The sequence below is a fragment of the Lepus europaeus genome, chromosome 16, assembly GCF_033115175.1.
Source record: "Lepus europaeus isolate LE1 chromosome 16, mLepTim1.pri, whole genome shotgun sequence".
NCBI lineage: Eukaryota > Metazoa > Chordata > Mammalia > Lagomorpha > Leporidae > Lepus > Lepus europaeus.
This window is the reverse complement of record NC_084842.1, coordinates 47,947,260-47,970,836: the sequence shown is the minus strand read 5'-3', so window position 1 is coordinate 47,970,836 and position 23,577 is coordinate 47,947,260. Positions and strand designations below refer to the sequence as shown.

At 42.6% G+C, this 23,577-nt stretch overlaps 1 protein-coding gene and 1 pseudogene across 2 annotated transcripts in view; one reads left to right on the top strand and one right to left on the bottom strand.

The window, feature by feature from the left end:
- LOC133775447 (cytoplasmic protein NCK1-like) overlaps nucleotides 1–23,449 on the top strand; it is a 30,007-nt pseudogene extending 6,558 nt beyond the window's left edge.
- Nucleotides 1–23,577, bottom strand: part of MSRA (methionine sulfoxide reductase A) — a 410,272-nt gene that overhangs the window by 317,875 nt on the left and 68,820 nt on the right. The window lies entirely within an intron of this gene.

The window sequence follows — 23,577 nt, the reverse complement described above, 5'->3', positions numbered from 1 at the left end:
AAAGAACTTTTTGACAAGACTTTAGCATTGTCTAAAGAGAAGACAAGACACAGTAGCGGCCAGCGCTGCAGCTCACTAGGCTAATCCTCCGCCTGCGGCACCAGCACACCGGGATCTAGTCCCGGTCGGGGCGCCGGATTCTGTCCCGGTTGCCCCCCTTCCAGGCCAGCTCTCTGCTATGGCCCGGGCGTGCAACGGAGGATGGCCCAAGTGCTTGGGCCCTGCACCCCATGGGAGACCAGGAGAAGCACCTGGCTCCTGGCTTCGGATCAGCGGGATGCGCACGCCGGCCACGGCGGCCATTGGAGGGTGAACCAACAGCAAAGGAAGACCTTTCTCTCTGTCTCTCTCTCACACTGTCCACTCTGCCTGTCAAAAAAAAAAAAAAAAAAAAAAAAAGACACAGTATTTCCCTCACAAAATGCACAGATAGCAAAGCCAAGCTGAGAGAGATACGCGGAGTAGCTCATTTCTTAGACTTGGCCACTACCTATGTAAGCAATGCCAGCCTCCGCAGAGATGCTGAAGGAGAATTATAAATTAATATAATTCGTGAAGTTTAAATACCCTAAAAGATAGTCAAAATCAGAAAGAGTGGGCACTTTGCATGGCTGTTAAGCCAGCTTGGACACCTAAACCCCAATCAGAGTGCCTGCGTACCAGTCCTAGATACTCTGCTTCCAATCTTGCTTCCTGGATTGTTATTGTTCACCCTGCTAGCTAGCAGGTGATGGCTCAAGTACTTGGGTCCCTGTCACCCACCTGGGAGACCTGCATTGAGTTCCTGGATCCTGGAGTTAGCCTGGCCTAGTCTTGGTTATTGCAGGCATTTGGGAAGTAAAGCACCTGATCCCCTTTCTGTCTCTCTACCTTTAAAATAAATTCTTTGAAATAATATTATTTTAAAAAAAAAAAGAAAAGAGATGATTTCCAGTGATGGTACATGACCTTGAATATGTTTATGTTACTGTTTTATTATCAATAGGATTGTAAAAGAGAAACTTGTTAAAGATATCCTGAAGAGCGTAGTGGGTTAAGCCACTGCTGTAGCCCAGGCATCCCGTATGGGTGCCAGTTCAAGTCCCAGCTGCTCCACTTCTGATCTAGCTCCCTGCTAAAGGATAAAGAAGATGTGGTACCAACACATAATGGAATACTATTCAGCCATAAAATATGAAATTTTGTCATTCACAACAATATAAGTGGAACTGGAAATCATTAATTTCAGTAAAATAAGCAAAGCACAGAAAAACAAGTATAATGTGATCTCACTCATTTGTGGAATTTTTTTTTAAAAGATGATCTCATAGCAGTGAAAAGTACAATGGTTGGGTACAAAAGGTAAGGAGAGAAAACGAGAGGAAGTTTTAGGGTGGCAGAGAATGGCCCAAGTACTTGGGCCCCTGCACCCACGTGGGAGACTAGTAAGAAGCTCCTGGCTCCTGGCTTCGGCAGGGCCCAGCACTGGCCATTAGGGCCATTTGGGGAGTGAGCCAGCAGACGGAAGATCTCTCACTCTCTGCCTCTGACTTTCAAATAAATAAGTAAATCTTAAAATAAAATAAAATAAAAGATGTCCTGGAGAACACGGGGAAGGGAACGTATCTTCCAGCTTCCTCTGCTGGAGGCACAGCACCCCGAGGCAGGATCGCTGTCTCACGAAAGGCCCGACCGCTGTGTGCACCGACACAGAGAAATCGCTCCACGTGAGCAAAGAAAAGGTCTGGAACCCAGTAACATTTCAATTTCCCCAACACCATAAAGACAAAAATACTAGATGTTCATATCTAAACTGCTTTGCTTGTACTTACTCATCCCATCATAGCTCATATATATTTTCTTTATAAAACAAGTCAAGCACTGTAAGGAGAAAAAACAAAATTGAACTGTTTCCAACTTAAGAAATTTGAAGAGGAGGGAAAAACACTCTAGACAACCAACAAGAAACCTCACTGAGGGCAAAGCTCCAGAATTTGCAAATCAAGGATGACTAAGAAGACAAAGTCATGCATTCAACACATACAAACACACACACATACACAGACATGCACACAAGCAGAGCAAGAACGAGAGAGAGAGAGAGAGAGAGAGAGTGAGAGTTCATCCAAACATCTCATGTGCTTAACTATGGAGGATGGGACTTGCATTTGCCCTGGGGATCACTTTCTGGCTTCATTCAGAGGAAGTATGTATTATTTAACAAAAACAATACAGAGTTTAAAAGAGAGAAAGTGACTAAAACCCTGAATCCATTTTACCTGTCATCTTCTTCCACCTTGTCTGGCTTTTACAACTTTAAGACACAACTCCTCACATCAAACAATGTCTATTAATTTATTAATTATGAAAACAAAATTTCATCTTTTATGGCTGAATAGTACAACATTATGTGTTGGTACCACATCTTCTTTAGCCTTTAACAGGATCTTTTTTTAAATTTTTTCTGACAGGCAGAGTTAGACAGTGAGAGAGAGAGAGAAACAGAGAGAGAAAGGTCTTCCATTTTGTTGGTTCACCCCTCAAATGGCCGCTACAGCCGGCGCTGCGCCAATCCAGAGCCAGGAGCCAGGTTCTTCCTCCCGGTCTCTCAATCAATGCCTTTGATTAATCTCAAATCATAAAAGCCATGGCAAGACCTTTGGAATAAAGTGATGGCTTTGTCTTAAAATGAAACCGCCAAAAGGCTGTAGAAGTCTGATAGAGGATGATACATTACTGTTAAAAATAACACAGATTGGCATCAATTTTGGTCTTCATTAAATGATGACAGAGGTCCAGATACATCATCCATTGTGCAATGCCTTTGTGGATCACTGTTACTTTGAACAACTAAAAATTACATAAGGAGGAACTTTCATTAGATGACAGCCAGATGACGGTGACAGAAGCACAGACTGTTTCTATTCTGTGCAACTCAGTGGCTCCTGTTTGCCCTCAGGACCTGGGTCAAGCTCCTTAGCCTGGTGGATGAACGTTCTCAGATCCCCCTCCTGCACATTCCATGTGCTTTTGTCCCTCAGCAACAGCCATCAGGTCCACACTGACTCCCGGGAAAGGCACTGGGTGCAATAGTTAAGCCACACTTGGGATGCTCACATCATGTATCGGAGTGCTTGGTTTCCAGTCCTGACTCCACTCTCCATTCCAACTTCCTGATTACGTTCACCCTGGGAGGTAGCAGCTGAAGGCTCAAATACTAGGTTCATGCCACCCATGTGGGAGACCAGGACAGAGTTCCTGACTCCTGGTTTCTGAGTATCTGGCGAGTGAAAGCAAAGGAAGGGCTGGCTCGCTCTCTCTCTCTCTCTCTCTCTCTCTCTCTCTTCCTCCTCCCCTCCCTCCCTCCCTCCCTCTCTCTCTCTCTCTTTCCTCCCTCCCTCCCTTTCAAATAAAAATTAATTAAACAAAGTGATTCCCTCTCACCATAGTCCTAGGTTATTCCCACTCCTGAAATGGCCCCTCTCTCCCCTCCCCTTGCATGTAGCTACCTTCCTACTCCTCCTCAGCTCAAGCCATTGATTAACCGAGCTCACTCTTTTATTAAGACATTCAGCCGTGCCGTCACACGGCCCCATGAGAAACTCCCCAAGCCTTGTCCCAGTGTCCTGGGCTATACACAGAGCGAGCACACAGTACACATTTTTGAAAGAAGGAGTGATGTCTGAATTAGTGACTTTCCACATTAAGAGAATGACAGCTCCCACAGGGTCAGTTTTCCTAGCAATCTGTCGCAAACAGCAGCAGATCCAGCAGTCAAATCACAAGGAGATGTGTGGAAAAGCCAGCTCTCTGCCTAAACCAAGAGTCAGAGCAGCAACCCAACTGCTTGCTCTCTCCCGACAGGGACTTACAGTTCACCAGAGGGGGCGCCGCTGTGGCGCAGTAGATGAAGCCTCTGCCTGTGGAGTCAGCATCCCATATGGGTGCCAGTTCACTTCCTGGCTGCTCCTCTTCCAATCCAGCTGTCTGCTAAAGGCCTGGGAAGGCAGTGGAAGATGGAGTAAGTCCTTGGGCCCCTGCATCCACATGGGAGAATGGGAAGAAACTCCTGGCTCCTGGCTTTGGATCAGCCCAGCTCCGGTTACTGCAACCTTTTGGGGAATGAACCAGTGAATGGAAGACCTCTCTCTCTCTCTAACTCTCCTCTCAAAAAAATAAATCTTTTTATTAAAAAAAAAAAAAAAAGTTCAACAAGCAAAAGGAGAGGCACTCACTCGGCCCTGTATCCAGAGAAGTCAGACAAAGAAGTCCGAAGTCTTCCACATAGTCCAGAGCCTGAAAGCTCATTCCCAGAGGACAGATCCAGCTAGAAGGTTCTGACACAATTACTGGACCTACCTTCAAGATCTGGAAGGCTACCATAGCTTACCCTCTGAAATCACCAATGGCCGATACAAGCACTGCATCAAGTGGATGTGAGTGACAAACCACATCAAAGCTTGATAGTTCAAATTTCACACTTTCTTCCAGTCTTACGATTCAGTATCTCTATTAAATCATGAAGTGAATTATCTTCTGAAAATAATGTTCACCACCTTCCTAAATAATAAAATACATTTTCCTAGCACATAAACCAATAGCTTTATTTTTATGCTAGAACTGATGTGAAATTACATGTCATGAATTATTCATGTCATCCAATTTAATTCAATTATTTTTACTGAATTCATATCTAATCCATAAAAATGTTTAACTCAACCAAAAAAATCATCTCTGCGTCCTTGAATAATAGATTTCTTGCAAAATTTCAGGAAAGATAAGTGGATATTTGGTTTGAAACGGCAAGGCATATTATAATTACAATGATGAAAATAGTTTTAACTATTTAACCATACATTCTGTTCTATTTACTGACAGATGTCTCATAAAGGAAAACTTATTTAATATCAAAGTAGAATCATAGGAACAAGGAATGAATCCTGGGTACAGTGAAGGTGCCAAAGCCTCTTTGAGGCTTTCCATAAGATACACGCATAGAGCAGGCAGATACCCACTCAAACAGGAGGGATATCTTGCCCAACTGAGGCACAAATTTTGTGCTTATAGACAAAGAGGTTGGTTTGTTCCTAAAGAAATCAGAAAGGGAAAGAGCACTTAAATGAAAAACCCTGTGAAGCCCATGCCATTACATCAGCCTCCACCGGTCAGCTTCACCCTTAACCAGAACTATTGCCACATTTCTCAACAGTTTTGCCACTTATCTCCCATCCACCTCTCCATCCAACATCCTGGCATTGTCTGGGATGGACAGGTGGATGTTTGCTATCATTTCAAAGAAAGCCTTGAAACTCCCTTACCTCTAAATTCCTCATCGCCTTCCAGTCCACTTCACTTACAATTGCAGCCACACTCTATCCAGAAACCCCAGCCCCTATAATCCCAAAGCCAACAGAACCATTCTCTTACCGCTCCTTCACATCCCCTCCTAGCACAGCTACTCTCTGACTTCATCAATACTCCCCTTCCCTGGCTCCATTCTGTTCCTGGACTTCCACTTCCACTCCTGATCATACTACACAGCAGAACTCATCAATCAAATAACTTTTGTCCTACAATCTAGAGATCTTTTATTTTCTGGCACCTAGTACGCCATGACTCATGGAGCATAGGAGGCAGCAGTTCTAGGTCTTCTCTGCAGGTTCTCACAAACTGTGCTGTTCTGGGTGGAGCAAGCTGCTGCTTCCATTGAATCAGGTTCTTTTCTCTTGCTCCCTTCTTTTTCTGATCATTTCCCTTCATGAGTTTCAGGAAGTTATCTCAGCTCTGAGTGCTTACTATGCTCAATACATTCATTAACACCATGGGTAAGAGTCTTGCCCTTATTTACAACAGTGCCAAAAGCATGCTGGTTAACTCTAAAGACCCCTTCCAGCTTTACCCAGCAACATATGTGGGATGGGGCACTCTTTTTTTTTTTTTTTTTTTTTTTTTTTTTAGGATTGACTTTATTAATTTGAAAGGCCTAGTGACAGAGAGACGAAGAGACAGAGGTCTTCCACTCCCCAAATGACTCCAACAGCCAGGACTGGGCCAGGCTGAAGCCAAGAGCCAGAAGCTTCTTCTGGGTCTCCCACATGGGTGCATGGGCCCAAGGACTTGGGTCATTTTCTGCTGCTTTCCCAGGTGCATTAGTAGTGAGCTGGATAAGAAGTGGAGCAGCTGGGACTCAAACCAGTGCCCATATGGGATGCTGGCACCAGAAGTAGCAGCTTAACCCACTATACCACAGCGCCAGCCCTGGGGCATTCTTTTTTTGATTGCTTCCTGTTCCCTTAAGGTTCACAGTACCAACTTTGTTGTAGATATGCACTCCATGTTTTCCAAAAAGACCTAGAAAACATGCTTCAGGTGCCTCTCCTCTCTTCCTTTGTATTTGTCATTTTGGAAGATGGTGGTTCTAGCCAAAAGGCTTGAATAAAATAATTTTTTTTTACATACAAAAATTGCACATTCTTGGGATGCCTACTATGTGATAGTTCAACACTTGTACACATTGTGTACTGTTCAATTAAAGTAAACATATCTATCCCCTCAAACTCTCAACATTCTTTTATGATACAAACATTCAAAGTCCTATCTTCTAGCTGTTTTGGATTTTTTTGTAATAGAGAAACCTACAGCACAATAACATTATGTCACCCTACTGTGCACTGGGACCCCAACACTTCTTATTCCTACCTAATAACTTAATACCCATTGTCCAGCCCCTCCTCATGCCCATCCTCTCTTGCCTTCCAGCCTCTGCTAACTACCATTATACATTTATCTTCTACGAAATCATCTTTTTTAGATTCCCCATATGAGTGAGATCATGCAATACTTTTATTTTACATTTTGGTCATTTTTGTCCCAACTCCAACTCTCTTTTCCCCTTTAACTGCCTGCCTTTTGTGCCTCACAAAATTAGAACACCAGATTGCTCCAAGGATCTATGTTTCTACTTTTATACCAGTCTACAGTCACTGTGAGAAGTCAGAGAGTCATTCAATTTGGTGCCATGAGACTGTCATGGCCTCCAACCTCAGGTGAGCTATCAGTGTCACCCACAGGTCCTCCCACAGACTGCCAATGAGCCCCTCCCTCCCTCTTCTCCCTCATGTTTCCAGCCATCTTCAGTCTCCTCAAGCTCCACCCCATCACATCATTGCTCACTCTTACAACACAGAAAAAGCTAGAAATCATCAAGATACAGTCCAAATTTATTGCCCAACACCAACAGAGTTATCAAGATCAACCTTATTGCCAAGTTCAAGTGTTACTTGCACCTACTTTAATGGCATTTTTTAAGTGACTAGCCTTTATTAAGTTTTTCCAAATGTTTGGCTGTATTTTAATGCAAATAAAAGTGAGTGTTTTTGCAATTATATTTCATAGGTTTGCTTAATATGTAATTAAACCGTGAAAACTTACCAACAAATACAACTGACATAAAAATGTTTGGGATCAAACATCACAAACTCTTGGCAAGCATATAAATTACAAAAGCACACAGGTAAACAGACAAAGCCTAGTAGCTGAAAGCAAAATCTGGCTAGCCAGTCAATCAGCCACAACAAAGACAGGAAAAGGCTTATCAATTAATGCAGTGAGTCTGTTAGAAGCAAATCAGTTCAGAGAGTTCTACTGTACTGTTTTATACTTATCATGCTTCACTTTAATTGTATAATTTGTTTCCATACTCATCTCTCCTTCTCTATTCTGACTCCCTAAAGAAAGGCCCCATGCCTTCTCATCTTGGTAGCTTCAGTATCTATCTAACACAGTTCCAAAAAAATTCTAGATGTCCAGCAAATATCTGAATTGACTTGAACTAAACTCAACTGAAATGCTGCCTAAAACATAAGAATCCAGGCCGGCGCCGCAGCTCACTAGGCTAATCCTCCACCTGCGGCGCCGGTACCCCATGTTCTAGTCCTGATTGGGGTGTCAGTTCTGTCCCAGTTGCTCCTCTTCCAGTCCAGCTCTCTGCTGTGGCCAGGGAAGGCAGTGGAGGATGGCCCAAGTGCTTGGGCCCTACACCCGCATGGGAGACCAGGAGGAGACACCTGGCTCCTGGCTTCAGATCGGCGCAGCTCCGGCCGTAGCGGCCATTTGGGGAGTGAACCAACGGAAGGAAGACTTTTCTCTCTAACTCTGCCTGTCAAAAAAAAAAAATAAGAAGAATCCAAAAGTTTAGATTTTGTGTGTATGTGACCAAGCCATACATAAAGAAGTAGGTCCTTACCCTTACTGTCACTGTCCTTTTGTACACATCCCAAGGTGCGAGTGACAAAAAGCAGACATGGATAGGTAAATTCCAGCTCTTTGAATGGCACTTCGAATTCAGAGAGAGAGCTCTTTGCTCACCCAAGGAGAATCCCCTATCCTTTCCAATTACATTTTTTTCCGGCCTCAGCAGAGCTCCCAATGCTGCCCAGCATTACTTTCGCTTGTGCCTAGCCAGCCTTTCTGCAGTACCTCTCTGTTTGCTCTTCTAGAATCACTCTCCATCCTATTCGTGCACTGAGGGACTATACATTACCTTGCTCCCTTGATCTCTGGCTTTTGGTTGGGTTTAGCCAAAGGCAAACACTGGTGGAAAGTTGGACTGGGTGGGAATTTATTTTCCTGGCTTTCTCTACACAATTTGGTAATGGCTGAATTCCTTTACAAGAGGGCACAATGCCTAGAGGGCAAACCTCTCCTGCCATCATAGCTCCATTCTCATAACTGCTGCTTTCTCCTGCCCCTTTGGTCAAGACTGGTAATGTTGTTGCTAGCTCCCAGGTGCTCTGCCATTGCTTGTTGGTTTCCCTTAACACTGACTGTAGCTTTGTGAAAGTGCCTTTGTTCAACTTTCTCCAACCATTCCTCCCGAATGTATTCCTACCATGACCATGATCAAGACAGTCCCCTTATCTATCATGCAGAGAAAATTCTAAGATTCTGCTGTTCTCAGGATTTCTACCTAAAACCCCAGTTCTGGGAAGTCTCCCTTCAACTTCATTTCCTCTCCTACCTTATAGCTGTTCTTCACTGGTAATCTGGTACTCTCCAAGAATCAAGTCCACGCCTCTAGGAGAGCACTCAACACTTTTTTCATTGTCACAACATTCCTGTGAATGATTTTTCTCCAAAAAGGCTGTGTAACAATCATCTCAGTATTCAAGTGCCGATCATTATGGCACAGTGGGTTAAGTCTCCACTGGCAATGCCCACATCACATGACAGAGTCCTAGCTAGTCTGCTTCCAATCCAGCTTCTTGTTCATGTATCCTGGGAGGTGGCAGGTGATGGCTCAAGTGTTTGGGCCCCTGCCACTCACATAGGAGACCCAGAGGAGTTCTGGACTCCTGGCTTTAGCTCCTTGATTTTAATGGGCATTTGGAATAAACCAACAGATGGAAGATCTCTTTCTCTGCCTTTCAAGTACATGAAATACATATTCAAAACACACACACACACACACACACCCCTTACACCTTGCCCTGATTGCTTTTCCATTATTCAGTCTTCAGCAAACTATTTGCAAGTCTAGGACTCAATCACCAGCAGAAAGCATATTCACATGGCCTTCACTACTTCCTCCGGATGCTAAGGAATGTGACCCAGTGAAGACTTAAAATAACAGGCTCACCCTGTACATCATCAAAAATCTTTTTCTGAGGCCGACACTGTGGTGCAGCAAGTTAAAACCCAGGCCTGTGGTGCTGACATCCCATATATGGCGCTGGTTTGAGTCCTGGCTGCTCCATGTCCAATCCAGCTCTCTGCTGAAGCACCTGGGAAAGCGGCTGAGGATGGCCCCTGCACCCACATGGGAGACGAAGCTCCCAGCTCCTGGTTCCTGGCTTCGGATCAACTCGGCTCTAGCCACTGCGGCCATTTGGGGAGTGAACCAGTGGATGGAAGACTTCTCTCTCTCTCTTTCTCTGTCTCTCTCTGTCTGTACCACTATCTGTAACTCTGCCTTTCAAATAAACATAAAATAAATCTTAAAAAAAATCTTTTTCCTTCACTTGCAGGCATTTGAGCAATAAATCAGTAGATGAGTACAAAGCAAAGCTCTGTCTACATCTGCTTCTAAAAAAAAAACAACTTTTCACAGACCATTCATATTTTATTATGAAGGTATGTATTAATGGATAAATGAAATAATAATAAATATTAAAATACACCAAAACAGTATTCAAGATAATGGATCCCCAATGGGGTTAGCTATAATTCTCTTGCTCTTATCATTCTTATCATTCTTATCATGCTCTTAGATTAATGTGCTTATTATGTACACAGAAAATGTGTCTATGCAGATCTGAGGGGGGCTGAAAGGCATACCCCAGGCCTCCCTCCCCATTCACGACAGATTCCAGGGGTCACAGAACAGGACAGTCTGTCCTGCAGAGTCCCTAGAACCTGACAACATAAATGCTGAGCTCCTCCTAAAGGGGCCAGACCAGCCTGGGCTGAGCTAGGAAAGCCAAGGATTATTGCCTTCTAATATTCTGGTCACCAATCACCTCTCCCAAAAGGAATTCTGTATCCCAGATGTCCCAGCACAAACCCAGAGACCATCTCTGCCTTGGGTAGGAGGGAGGGAGGACGGCTCACACAGGAGCTAAGAAAGGAGCTGGTTTTGGATACCGTGCAGAAGTTTGCCAGCTGGTGAAAATGAGTCAAGGGCAGCATGAACAAAGGAGACAGAAGGTGCGAAAGCATAGAGGCAGCAGAGAACAGAGCAGCTCGGGAAAGGGCAAAACCATGGCGCAGAGGACCCGGGAGGTGAGGATATCAAGACAAGTTGGGGTTAGGCTGTGGGGAACTTGATTGCGGGGGAAATGGAGAGGTATTTGTGGTCTTCAAAAAAAGAAGAAACGTGGCTGGGCCCATAGCATTTCCTCAGTGAGGTCAGGAAGCATATGAGGCTTTGGTTACTTATGACACCCAGGGTCCTTTACACATGGTTGGAGACACGATTTACATATTAGCACTTCCCATGGTTCACCACACAAAGCCAAGACTCAGTTGATGTCTGCTAAACAAATGAATAGAAGGGCCATTCTATAAAGCAATCTAGGTAGTATACCAGTGACTGATTATATCTGCCAAGGCCATGTGGGCAATGAAGTAGAAACATCCCTCCCATGCAGCAAGGGGGAATCTAGGGAAGCCACCGCTAACGCTCACGGTCTTCCAACCAACATTAGCCCAAGGGGAGAGTTAGAATCCGGTGAACATTTTAAAAAAATAAAATTAAACAATTAAAAAAAACAGAACTGTCACTAAAATCCTGTAAGCACCTTTGATTTGGTGTCTGTATCTTTCCTGACTGATGAAAATTAAACAGCTCCTCAGAGTGATGAAGTGCTTCTTATGTTTTTATTTATGCTCCACCTTTGGTACCTCCTGATCAAAATGGAATGTTACGTTTCTGTTAATTCAAGCAAGGCAGGAGGCACCCAGGATGTTTCTTCATCACGGCAATCAGAGATTCATTCATGACTAAAAATGAGAGTAAATTTAAGGTTTTCTCTGACAACATTGCCTAACTGGTTCATCACAGCAACCAGAGTCCAAGTCATTGAAAATTAAAATATTTTAATACTGGCAAGTAACATGTACAGCTATCACAAAAAGAACCTAAAATGTATTTGTTTGACCTAATGGTAATGGGGCAAGTCCATGGATTGCTTTCATTCACATCAGCATCCTCAAATTACTGATTATCCAAATATAGGACACTTAAGACATGATCCCAACAGCTAAGGTCCATTCTAATACCCAGAATACAGACTCTTAAATTTACATAGATCCAGTCTCTTTCTGCATTCCCAAAGAGATGAGCCTTGAGTGCCTGCTTCAATGAGGACAAAATCAGCCCATAGCCCCTTTCCCAGGCATGTTGCCATCAGCCAGAGTACTGGGATAAAGACCCCAGCAGACCTAGCCCACGGAACACCTGTGAATCTTTCAGACTATGCTCAGTACCCCTTCTAAGGATTCTCCTGTAATCTTTTCAATTCTTCTCCTTAAATATCAAGTGCACTCTTTCCCTGGGCTCCAGGGAGTCTTCTGCTCCAGTCACTGCCTATGCTTAGCCATCCTATATCCCATATCCTCTGTCATTGGCTCTTCCTTTGAAAGCCAACCGAGGAATTCAATCATCAACAAAGCAGGAATGCCTAACTACAATGGCTCATGAAATCCAACAGCGTAATCTGTGTTTTGATTGAGGACTCCTGGAAAGCAAAAGGCAAAGAAACACCAGGTTGCATTTCAGGCATTATTTAACCAGAAGTGTGCAGGCACCTGTCATGCGATTCCACCCGGTAAACCAACTATCTCACCTAGGCCCAAGGTGAATGCTACAACTCAATCTGAATAGAATTTAATCTTCTTTAAACTCTAAAATGCCTACTTTCATCTTAGTAGACCCCTACTCTGTGTTCCTAGGACATCCATGGCTTATGTAAAAGATTTACTCTCACATAATGTCAAACTTGTTTACTTGCCTGGCCTCCCACCTGTAGACACCGCAAGGATGGGGTGCACTTCACCTATCGGTATACCCCAGAGCCCAGCCCAGCACATGGCTCAGCATATGGCAAGCACCCAATGACTGCTTCAGAGGAATTACTCTTTTGCTCAATGCCTAATACTAATGAACTATTTGGTGAATTAATACTGCATCTTACTCAGGTTTTAGTATCATTGGTTGTGAAGATGGTTCTTCCCTCCTTTGATACACAGTGTTGCACATGTGCCAGGAAATCAAACAGTAAGGTCACTGTCTCAGCAGCACCAAGTCAGGTCAGTGACTCCAGCCATGAACTCATGCTTCCCTCCTTTCTAGCCATCACAGCGAGTGAGGAGGAGGTGAAGGGACAGCAGCTTTTCTGTCCCAATTCTCCCCACCAGATCCTGGCTTTACTCAAAAATTGCTGCTTTCATTGTTTTGTATATCTTCTATTAATTAACTCATTAAGGTATTGTCACGTATCAGCTGTGTTCTAAATGCTGGGGATACAGCAGTCACTAAATCAAAGTCCTCGTCCACACGACACCAGTCCAAATTCCTCAAATTCATCAGACAGATCTCTGGGACCTCCTTAATGATGAATTGGATCTCCTGTCATTGGAAAAACAGAGCTTATGTGTCAATCTTTCAGAAAACACAGGAACTTTCCTGACCACTCCCTCCACCAAGTCCCACATCTAATTAGCTACCGGATTTGTTTCCTAGGGCTGCAGGAACAAATTACCACGGATGTAGTGTCTTAAACAGAGATTTATTTACTCACAATTCTGATAGAAGTCAACAATCGAAGTACATAGTAGTAGCTCAACAGTATGTTATCATGGAGCACTGCAGGTTTCCTGTGCAATTTGTAGCAAAATATTACACACACACACACACACACACAGCGTTTGTTCCCCCACTGTACTCAGACAAAGATCTGAATGCCTTGTTCTCCACTGAATCCCAAGCTCTTAACATAGCACCTGGAACATGGTAAATCCTCAAAAAAATCTGTTGAATGAATATTATTTGAAGTAAAATTAAATATAGCTGAATCTACATGAGGCAACTAATTTGTCTGAGACATGTGGTGGTGGGGATGATATTAATCTAAGGCAGCCTAAGAATTTTAAACACTGACAGAGATTTGAGAGATCCTTAATCTGCAGCCACCCAAGTATAGTGGCTCCGCGGGGGCCCACTAGGAGGCTCAGAGAGTGAGAAACTGCCACTCATGCAGCATGATAGCTTTTGAAACAATGGTGTCACCAATACAGAAGAAAAGCTTCTGACTCCTTCATTCATTCAACAAACACTTATTGGGCACCTGCCATGATTCAGGTACTGCTTCAGAGACTGAACATCCCCACACCAAGACACTTCCAACCACAGTCACATACCCTTATTCGTGGAAATAAGGCATGATATGTTAACAATACACAAGAAAAACTAAAAACAAAAACACAACAGCAACAAAAAAACCCAATACTCCTTCCCAGTGATGACCCCACAGGAGAAGAGATGGGCAAATCATAAATGGATTTAACCGGGAATCTATTTTATTCATCTTGAGAATCCAGCAACCTATTATTTTGGCTTCTACAATTGGCAAAGAATAATTGGACCCCTGTACCCATATGGGAGACCTGGAAGAAGCTCCTGGCTCCTGACTTCAGCCTGGCCCAGCCCTGGGCATTGTGGCCATTTGGGGCGTAAACCAGCAGATGAAAGATCATTATCTCTCTCTCTCTCTTTCTCTCCCCCCTTCTCTTTCTCTCTTTCCTCCCTCCCCCCACCCTGCCTCTGCCTCACCCTCTCTGTAACTCTTTCAAATACATGTCACACATGAAATGGTGTGACACTGTCATAAGGGAAGAAATCAGTGTGGAGGTTTGATTGAATGGAATGACTTATGTTCACAGGTCACATTCACATTCTAGATGGCCCTGTATTTGTCACTGAGTGAGTACCCCCTGGACATCATTCTCCATACAATCACACACTATGCTCACACAGCCACATGGTACCAAGAAATGATGGAATCCAGGTCCAAATTATCAAAATGAATTCCATCACAGCCACAAGACATTATGTCCTGGATATAACAACTGTCCCTGCCCCCAGTCCTGCTGGTGGAGTAAGATGCTCCACTGAGTCAAAAAGCAAACAGGAAATTCTCAGACTTGCTTGCCTGTTACTCCATAATGAAGAGGTAGTTAAACCAGAGCAGGTATAAAGCAAAACCATATAATTCAACCATGTCATATACAAATGGTTGAATACAGAAGGATCATTTTTCAAATACTTGAAAGGCTGCCACGTGTTGGAATTAGATTTTTGAGCTAGATAACCCCAAAAGATAAAAGGAGGAGCTGCAGGTGAAAGTAATAGAAAGAAAGATCACAGCCTCACAGCTCAATAAAATAACTTACCAAAATAGCATGGGTCAGCCAGAAGTGAGAAGTTGAGATCTCTATTGTGAAAAGTAAGACAGTCACTAGACACAGATACAGCAAAGGAGATGCAAGGATCAGAGAAGTGATTTTGTGAGATAATATTTAAGTTAACCTCCAAACATGAGAGCCTGTGACAAAGTACACAAAACAACCACAGGGAACTTCAAAAGCACTCATCAGACACCGGTGTGCGTGAGAAGTGGAAGCTCTCATCTGTGTTGTTTCCCTCAACCAAGCCGCTCACCCCGCTCCTAGCAGGCAGTGCACTGATACGCTGACTTACAGTCAAATCTTTCTGGGCTCCAGAAACTCCCAGATAGGAATTTTAGTGGGCAATAAAATAGGATAGCAATTACAGAATAAGCTGCAAATCTCCATCATCCACACCCTTGAAAACAAAATCATCCAGAAATAATTAAGAATTGAGCAATATAAAACAGAAAAAAAACAACTGCTTCTATTATAACATGAACAAAAGATACATTGAAATAGGCCAGATCTTGCCTATTGCAAACCCAGCATCAAATAGATATTACCTAAATAATTTGGAGGGTGCTAGAAGGAACAAAGAACCCAAATGTGAGCCTCATTGAAGGCAGTGTTGTCACACTGGGCAGCAGATCAATAAATGTCTGTGAGCTGTGTGAATTGTGTGGCTGCAATCAGACTTGGCCTCCCATCTGAGAGCCAGGGACAAACTGAAACCTAGGATCCCGGGAGCCAGAGACGTACACCCGACCAAGCGCCATTGTGGTAATTATAGCATATACATATACCTTGTATGTGCAGAAGCCAGAAATTGTGGTAACCAGTCTTTCACTGTGCTAGTGGTGTTAAAACCAAAAGCTAGCTTAGGCAGACCACGTTGAGACTGGTTTTGGCGTTTGATCTGGTGCCATTTGATCACTATTCTGGCCATGAGAAAAGAGAAAAGATGGCAAATGAACATGAATGATTTCATCCCTTCATTAACATTCCTCAACATATAAACTGAACTATGAATTGTTTCTACATAGTATGACACAGTTTCACGATGCATGTTTAAATGCTAAAAGTACCTCACAAGAAAAAAAGAAAGCAGTTATGCTCTTTAATCTTTCAGTACTCCAAATTTAAATTTAATTTAAATTATATTAAAATAAAACACTGAGGAGGGAGGCAAGGGTTAAAACTGATTTAGCCTTATGATGTTGAATGTGGTTCCTGTGCCAAAGTACTTATTTTAAAGGCAGGCACTATATGCGTTTTATCTCCTGGACTTAATTTGGGTTTTGCTATGCTCAACAATTTTAATGCCAAGAGGAAGAAACTAAGTGAGAAAGGGAATGCACTGGTCTGAACCTGAAGAGTTCATCTAATTGAACTGAAAAAATTAAAGCTCTTCTCCATCTGTTCCATACACCTGCTGATGGAGCACTACCACAGGTAGGGAGGAAATCCATCAGAGACCAGTTATAAATAGATTTTTATTTCATCTGCTAAAAGCTTGGCAGCCAGGGTGGGAGGGCTGCCTACGCTGGCAGCCAGGCAAAGCTCAATGCTGCTTTTATGTTTAAGTGAAAGGAATAGAGACAGAACTAAAAAAGAGAAAAGAAGAAAGAAAGAAACAAAACACAGAGTATTTCCCAACAACTCATTTGACAACCAACCAACAGTCATCAAGTTTGTTTGAAATGTGTCAGGTATTTCTGATAAGTGCTGGGGAGACAGAAAGATCAATCACACTCCCTTATGAGGATGATGCAGAATCTCATGGGAAACAGGTTTAGCAATCACTTCTAAAGCAGAGTTTCTATGTACAGATTTCCCTTGTAGCATTTCTAAAATGAATCAAGAATGGGAAGGGCACAGAAACAGCATTGAGGCCATGACTCTCAGAGAATAGGGTTGATGGAAATTCTGAATATGCCAAAATATAAACCAGAAAATAAGTTTGTGTGTGTGGAGGACAGAAACCAGCAGCTCCAAACCACAGACCATCAAAAGAACCAGAACAAGCAAGAGGCATTCAGGTTTCTCTTTCTGGGTGGGAGTCACAAGCAGAAACTCCTCCTCAGGACCCCTGTAGCCTCTGCAATGGCACCACATCCCCAGGAGGAGGTGATCGAAGGGCAGTTAAATTGAATGAATCAACAGCATGGGAAAGGATCAAAGGATCTTGCTTTTTGAGTAGAAAATGGAACCCATGCATATCTCAAGAACTGGTGTGAATATTTAGATCACAGACTTAAGAGCAATATGTCAGAGATTATATTTCCAAGTAGTGTCATTGAGAAAGAAAGAGGGGGGTGGGAGAGAAAATGAGTGTTTTTGTCTCCCTTTCAGAAGTGTGGGCTTAGGGAAGCTGTTCTGATACTTCTCAAGAACACTGATGATATTATCAAGAAGATAATGACCCACTATTCAGTCGCCACTAAGGACAACAAGAGAAATGAGACTGAACTGTGGCGAGGGAGAACTGGGTTAAATATGAAGAAGGATTTCCTGATAGCAGAGGTTATTAAACACTGAAAAGAGAAACTAGAGATCAGGGAAGCTCTCTGGAGTCTTTTACCAAGCAGAATAGCTTAGCAACTACCTGGGGATGGTTTGGGTACAGTTCTGCTTGCTCCTCTGGCCTTTATGCGTGCTCTAACTCATCCATCGGCCTGGACGAGACATGCTCAGCCAGGTAAACTATCACACTTATCCATGATGAGCTCTCAGAAGGAGAAAAAGTGTTAAGAAAAATGGCAAAAGCTCCCTGGGGAGTAAAACTCATTTTTCTTCATTTTAGCAGCACATTTGGGTTTTGGTGGTTTTCTTTTTCCTTGTTCCTGTTGTTGTTGTTAATACTTAAACAACCAAGCAAAGTTCAGCTCCACTGACCTGTTATTCCGCGTACTAGAAAGGGTCTAGGAGGAAGACTGAGCATGGCTTTTTAGACCAAGAGACCAGGCCCCTCGGCCTCTCCTGGCATTAAGGTCATCCTGTTGGGTTGCATCTCCTTGTTTGTGGCCTTTCCTCACCATGAAGGCAGAGACTATGTTCTGTACATAACAGTATCCTAAGCACTTGGCCCTAATGGACTCCACTACTAAATGAATGATGATGGACTGACAGATTGAATGAACAAATGAATGAATGAATGGAGGATGGAGGATTCACCTAAGGACACAGCCCCAAGTAGTGCATGGAGGAGCCACTGTAACAGAAGCACCTTGCTATTCTCCCAGTGACTCCACCACAAAAAAAAACAAATGTGAAATAGTGGCAGCTGGAAGCAGAGGGCTTGATTGGAACCCTTATGTTTCCATTGACTAAGTCAGGCACTTCACTTCTAGGCTGCAATCTTCCCACCTAAAATGTGGGCATATGGGGTTGGCATCATGGAACAGCAAGTTAAACTGCCACCTGCATGCCAGCATCACCTATAATTGCTGGTCTGAGTCCTGGCTGCTCCACTTCTAATCCAGCTCCCTACTAACGTGCTTGAGAAAGCAGCAGAGGACAGCCCAAGTATTTGGGCGCCTGCCACCTCTGTGGGAGACCTGGGTGGGCTTCCAGGATACTGGCTTCAGTCTGGCCCAGTCCTGGCTGTTGAGGCTATGTAGGGAGTGAACTAGTGGACTGAAGATCTCTTTCTCTCCCTCTCTCTCTGATACTATGCCTTTCAAGTAGATAAATCTTTTTTAAAAATCTGTGCACTTTAAAAAAAAAAAAAGTATGTCTATCTTCTGTTTGTCAAAGAGTTGCAGTAACTCGGACAATACAGAAGAAACAGTCTGTAATTAAACAAATGGTAGTTATTATCTGTGTGTATTTATTTATTAAGGTTTTCCATCAGATTTTAAACAAATGGAGAAACTAAACAGAGATGGTGATTGGCACCACAAACTGATTGCAGGGACAAAGTCAGTGAGTGAAGGAGGGACAAATCATTAGTAAAAGGACACTTCCACTGACTTTTTTTTTTTTTTTAATTTGACAGGTAGAGTTGTAGACAGTGAGAGAGAAAGAGAGAGAGAGAGAGAAAGGTCTTCCTTCCATTGGTTCACTCCCCAAATGGCCGCTATGGCCGGCGCTACGTCAATCCGAAGCCACGAGCCAGGTGCTTCTTCCTGGTTTCCCATGCGGGTGCAGGGACCCAGGCACTTGGGCCATCCTCCACTGCCCTCCCGGGCCACAGCAGAGAGCTGGACTGGAAGAGGAGCAACCAGGACTAGAACCGGGTGCCCATATGGGATGCCGGCGTAGGTGGAGGATTAACCAAGTGAGCTACAGTGCCGGCCCCCCAATGACTTCTATTGTACTGTCAGAGGCTCACCCGGAGCACTAAAGAACAAACAAGTGCATCCAGGCAAGCATGAGTGGAGCAAAGCAATTGGTCACCGTTCTTAAGAAAGGCAAGCCTGCAAGGTCCAGATCAGGAGGCTCATTTTATAGGTTTGTGTTTGCAACCCTAGCTTCCTGCAATTTCTACCTTCAACTTTAACTATAATTGTGGCAAGCTATCATCAGGCCAGATGGCCTGAGAATCCAGAATCCCTACTGGTCCTCAAAGAGGGTATACGCTCTCACTCAGACTTTAAAACAGGTATGTAATTATCAAAAAGCAGTTCCAGATAAATTCATAGTCACTAGTGGGGAAGGGAGAGGGAGTGCTGTGTACCACATACAACATGCACTGGTCTCCTTGGTTTCTGTATCCTCTGTGTGTTCTTTTGTTTTGCAAAGTGATTTGGGAGATTAGGTGGGTTTTGTTTAGGCAGGACAGCCTTGAGCAAAGTTGGTGAATAAGTGCTACTTGATTGCACAACAAAAGATAGACGGGAGCCTCAGCCACAACTCTATTCCACTTGCCCCAACAGTTTGAACTTCTCAATTAAGTTATTTTGTTAGCAAGACTACCGGTTAGGGAGAGTAGAAAGTGCTTATTGCAGCGAGATCATTCACTGTATAGAAATCAGTGTAATCAGATCAACAGAACATTCTTTCCAAGGGCTCAAGAACTCCCATTGGGTAACACTGCAGATGCAATGAGAATGTGCCCATAATATTGGTGTGCTGTAAGGGGCTCTGCAAGTGCCAAAACGAAACTTCACAACACTCTTTAAATCAGTAATTGGCTCCTGGGAACCAGCAATCTGCCCAAGACTTCAAGTTGACCCAAAGTCCACAAGCAAAGTAAAAAACTTTATCCTCTAGATACTAATTAAGGGGATAAATTCTGGAGCAATTTGAAGAAATATTAGTCCTAATAGCCTCCTCTGCCTCATCCAACAGCATAGACAATAAGCATCACCACTAAAATAATTTCTAAAAATATAAGCATTCTAATTTTTCAAACACATACCACAGTTTATCTCAAAAGTTGCCACACAGACAATTTTTTAAAACACACACAAAGATTGAGAAGATATTTTCCATCCATATAATAATGGGTGGTATATAAAATACATTACAAAATTAATAAAAACAAAACAACTTAAAACTGTGCCAAGGGTGTGAATACAGAATATACAGGAAAGGAAATCTCAATTGACATTATATAAAGATGATCAATCTCATGAAGTAATCAGCTATGCAAATAACAAGTAAGAAAAATATTTCTTGCCCATCAGATTGCCCAAAACTGTTATATCTGATATTACCAAGGAATAGTGAATATGCAGTGAGATGAAAGTTTTGATACCCAAGTGCAGGGATGTTAACTGGTGCTTATGCTTGTAACAACAACCAGCCATTGTCAAGTAAAGTTAACATATTCAGTAGTTGGGCTCCATTTCTAGGTCTTCCCCTAGAGATCATACATATGTACAGGAGACAAGTGCAGGGATGGCATGATAGCATGGCTAGCAAAAGGCAAAGATCCCAGCGTCCATCCACAGAAGAATGATGAACTATAATAAAATATTCTACCGCATTCAACCTATGTTAGCAACTTGGATAAATCCCCAAAATAAGTATTCTCTTTGCAAAGGAATAATAATAATAATAAGCCACTTTATGTAAGCTTTAAAATATTAGCGTTTTGTTTGTGGTTATGTACTCTTACATATGCAGTAATACCACGAACACATGCATGCAAATGCTCTACACCAATTACAGGGATGTGAAGATAAGGGTTTATATGCCTAACATTTTATTCTCTTTTTCTTCAGAAGAAAAGATCTGAAGCAAATAAATATGAAGTTTGTTAATTCTGCATGATAGGTTTTTCAGTAGCTTGAGTTTGAAAGTTTTTCATAATTAAAAATTCTAAGGCATATGAAAATCATGCATAACCATACTCTATTGGCATACACAGCTGAAAAGCAAGGGGAATTAGGTATGTTGTCATTATCCATCACCATCATGTGCTTGGAGCAGCTAAACTAGATAATTATCACTTATGTTTGTGTAATACCTCTCAGCTAAATTGCTTTCAGGCACATTATTTAATATTCCTGACAACACTTTGATATAGTATTACAACAGCCATTTTATTGCTAAGAAAAGACCTTTAGAGTTGTAGAGATTTTCCCAAAACCAGCCAACCGGTGAGTCAAATGAAGAATGTCCAGCCTGTGGCCCATATAAGGCCCTGACAAGGCTATCATAGGTGGAACTTGTGTAAAACTACCACCTGCAGCACCGGCATCTTCAGATCCCACTCCCTGCTGATGCGCCTGGGAAAGCAGCAGAGGATCACCCATGTGGGAGACCCAGAAGCTTCTGGCTCCTGGCTTCAGTCTGGCCTAGCCCTAACCGTTGTGGCCATGTAGGGGGTGAACCAGTGGATGGAAGACCTCTCTCTGTAACTCTGCCTTTCAAATAAATAAAATAAATCTTTAAAAAATAATAAATTTTCAAAATTACTAAAATAAAAATTACTACATTTTAAATCATTTATTCAATGTGCTAATGATAAACACACAGGTAGGGTCTTCAAAAACTTCATAGAAAATGCATATTATGCAAAAACTATGGATGTATTTCAAAACAATTTTTTAGCAAAATAACCTTACCTTTTAATTTGATTTTTCCCACAGGTTTATTAAAGTACATTCATACTAATCTTCAGGAAGCTGGTGATTAGAAATAGTGCTCAGTCCCTAATTTGATCATTAAACGTGTTACCAAACACACAACCAGCACCAACATAAGCTAAATCTAAGGAATACACCACTCAGGCACTGTCAAAAAGCTTGCACCAAGCATAAAAGTAATACTAAAATCATTGCACTTGACCCCCCAGTCCAGCAGTAAGAAGGCATTCCTCCCCACTCCACCACACCATGGGTTGAAAACAGAGGCAAACACGGTGGCAGAGCGTGGGCTTCATGTCCCAGTGGCCGTAGCAGCAGGCACGGCCGCAGCCCAGTACCCTCCTCAGTGCTGAAGCTGAGAATAGAGGCAAAAGAAGTGGTGGTGGTGGCCAAATTTGACAATGTGGCCCAACAAGAACAAGAGCTGGACATCCAGACGAATGAGAGATTATGGCTTCTGGATGATTCTAAGTCCCTGTGAAGAGTTAGAATTTCCATGAATAGAACGGGTTTTGTGCCTTCTAACTATGTGGAAAGGAAAAACAGTGCATAAAAAGAATCTATTGTAAAAAACGTAAAGGGCAATTCAGACGTTGGAAAAGTCAAAAGAAAACCTAGTGTGCCAGAGTCTGCATCTCCTACTGATGACAGCTTTGTTGACTGGAGGGAATGTCTATGACCTCAACTTGCCTGGTTATGTGAACATCAACTACATGGCTGAGAGACAGGATGAATTATCACTGACAAAAAGGTGACTGTCATGGAGAAATGCAGTGATGGGTGATGGCAGGGTAGCTACAATGGACAAATAGGGGGTTGTTCCCTTCAAACTATGTAACTGAAGATGATGACAATCCTTTCAGTGACCATGTGGGTTCTTTATCAGAGAAATTAGCAGCAGTCATCCATCTTAACTTAACTACCAGGGGAGTATTGCAAGTGGTACGGGCTCTTTACCCATTCAGCTCATCCAATGATGAACTTAATTTTAAGAAAGGAGATGTAATAGATGCTACTGAAAAATCTGAAAATGACTCTGAGTGGTAGAAGTGCAGGAAGATCAATGGAATGGTTGGTTGGTCTGATGCCAAAAAACTATGTTACCATCATGCAGAATAATCCATTAACCTTAGGTTTGGAACCTTTACCTCCTCAGTATGATTATATTAGGCCTTCACTCACTGGAAAATTGGCTGGCAACCTGTGGTATTATGGCAAAGTCACCAGGCACCAAGCAGAAATGGCATTAAATGAAAGAGAGAGTGAAGGGGATTTCCTCATTCATGATAGTGAATCTTCATCAAATGATTTCTCTGTATCACTAAAAGCATAAGGTAAAAACAAGCATTTTAAAGTCCAAATCAAATGTCTACTGTATTGGACAGCGTAAATTCAGCACCATGAAAGAATTTATAGATTACAAAAAGGCACCAATGTTTACAAATGAACAAGGAGAAAAATTATATTGTGTCAAGCATTTATCATGAAAGTGCTTCTCAGAAGTGACTGTTCTACAGCTTTAATTCATCATGCAATTGAAGACTGAGAAAACGCTGGGCCAGTCATACTTGATTGGAAATTACTATTTCTAACTCCATATAAGAAATGACTGTAT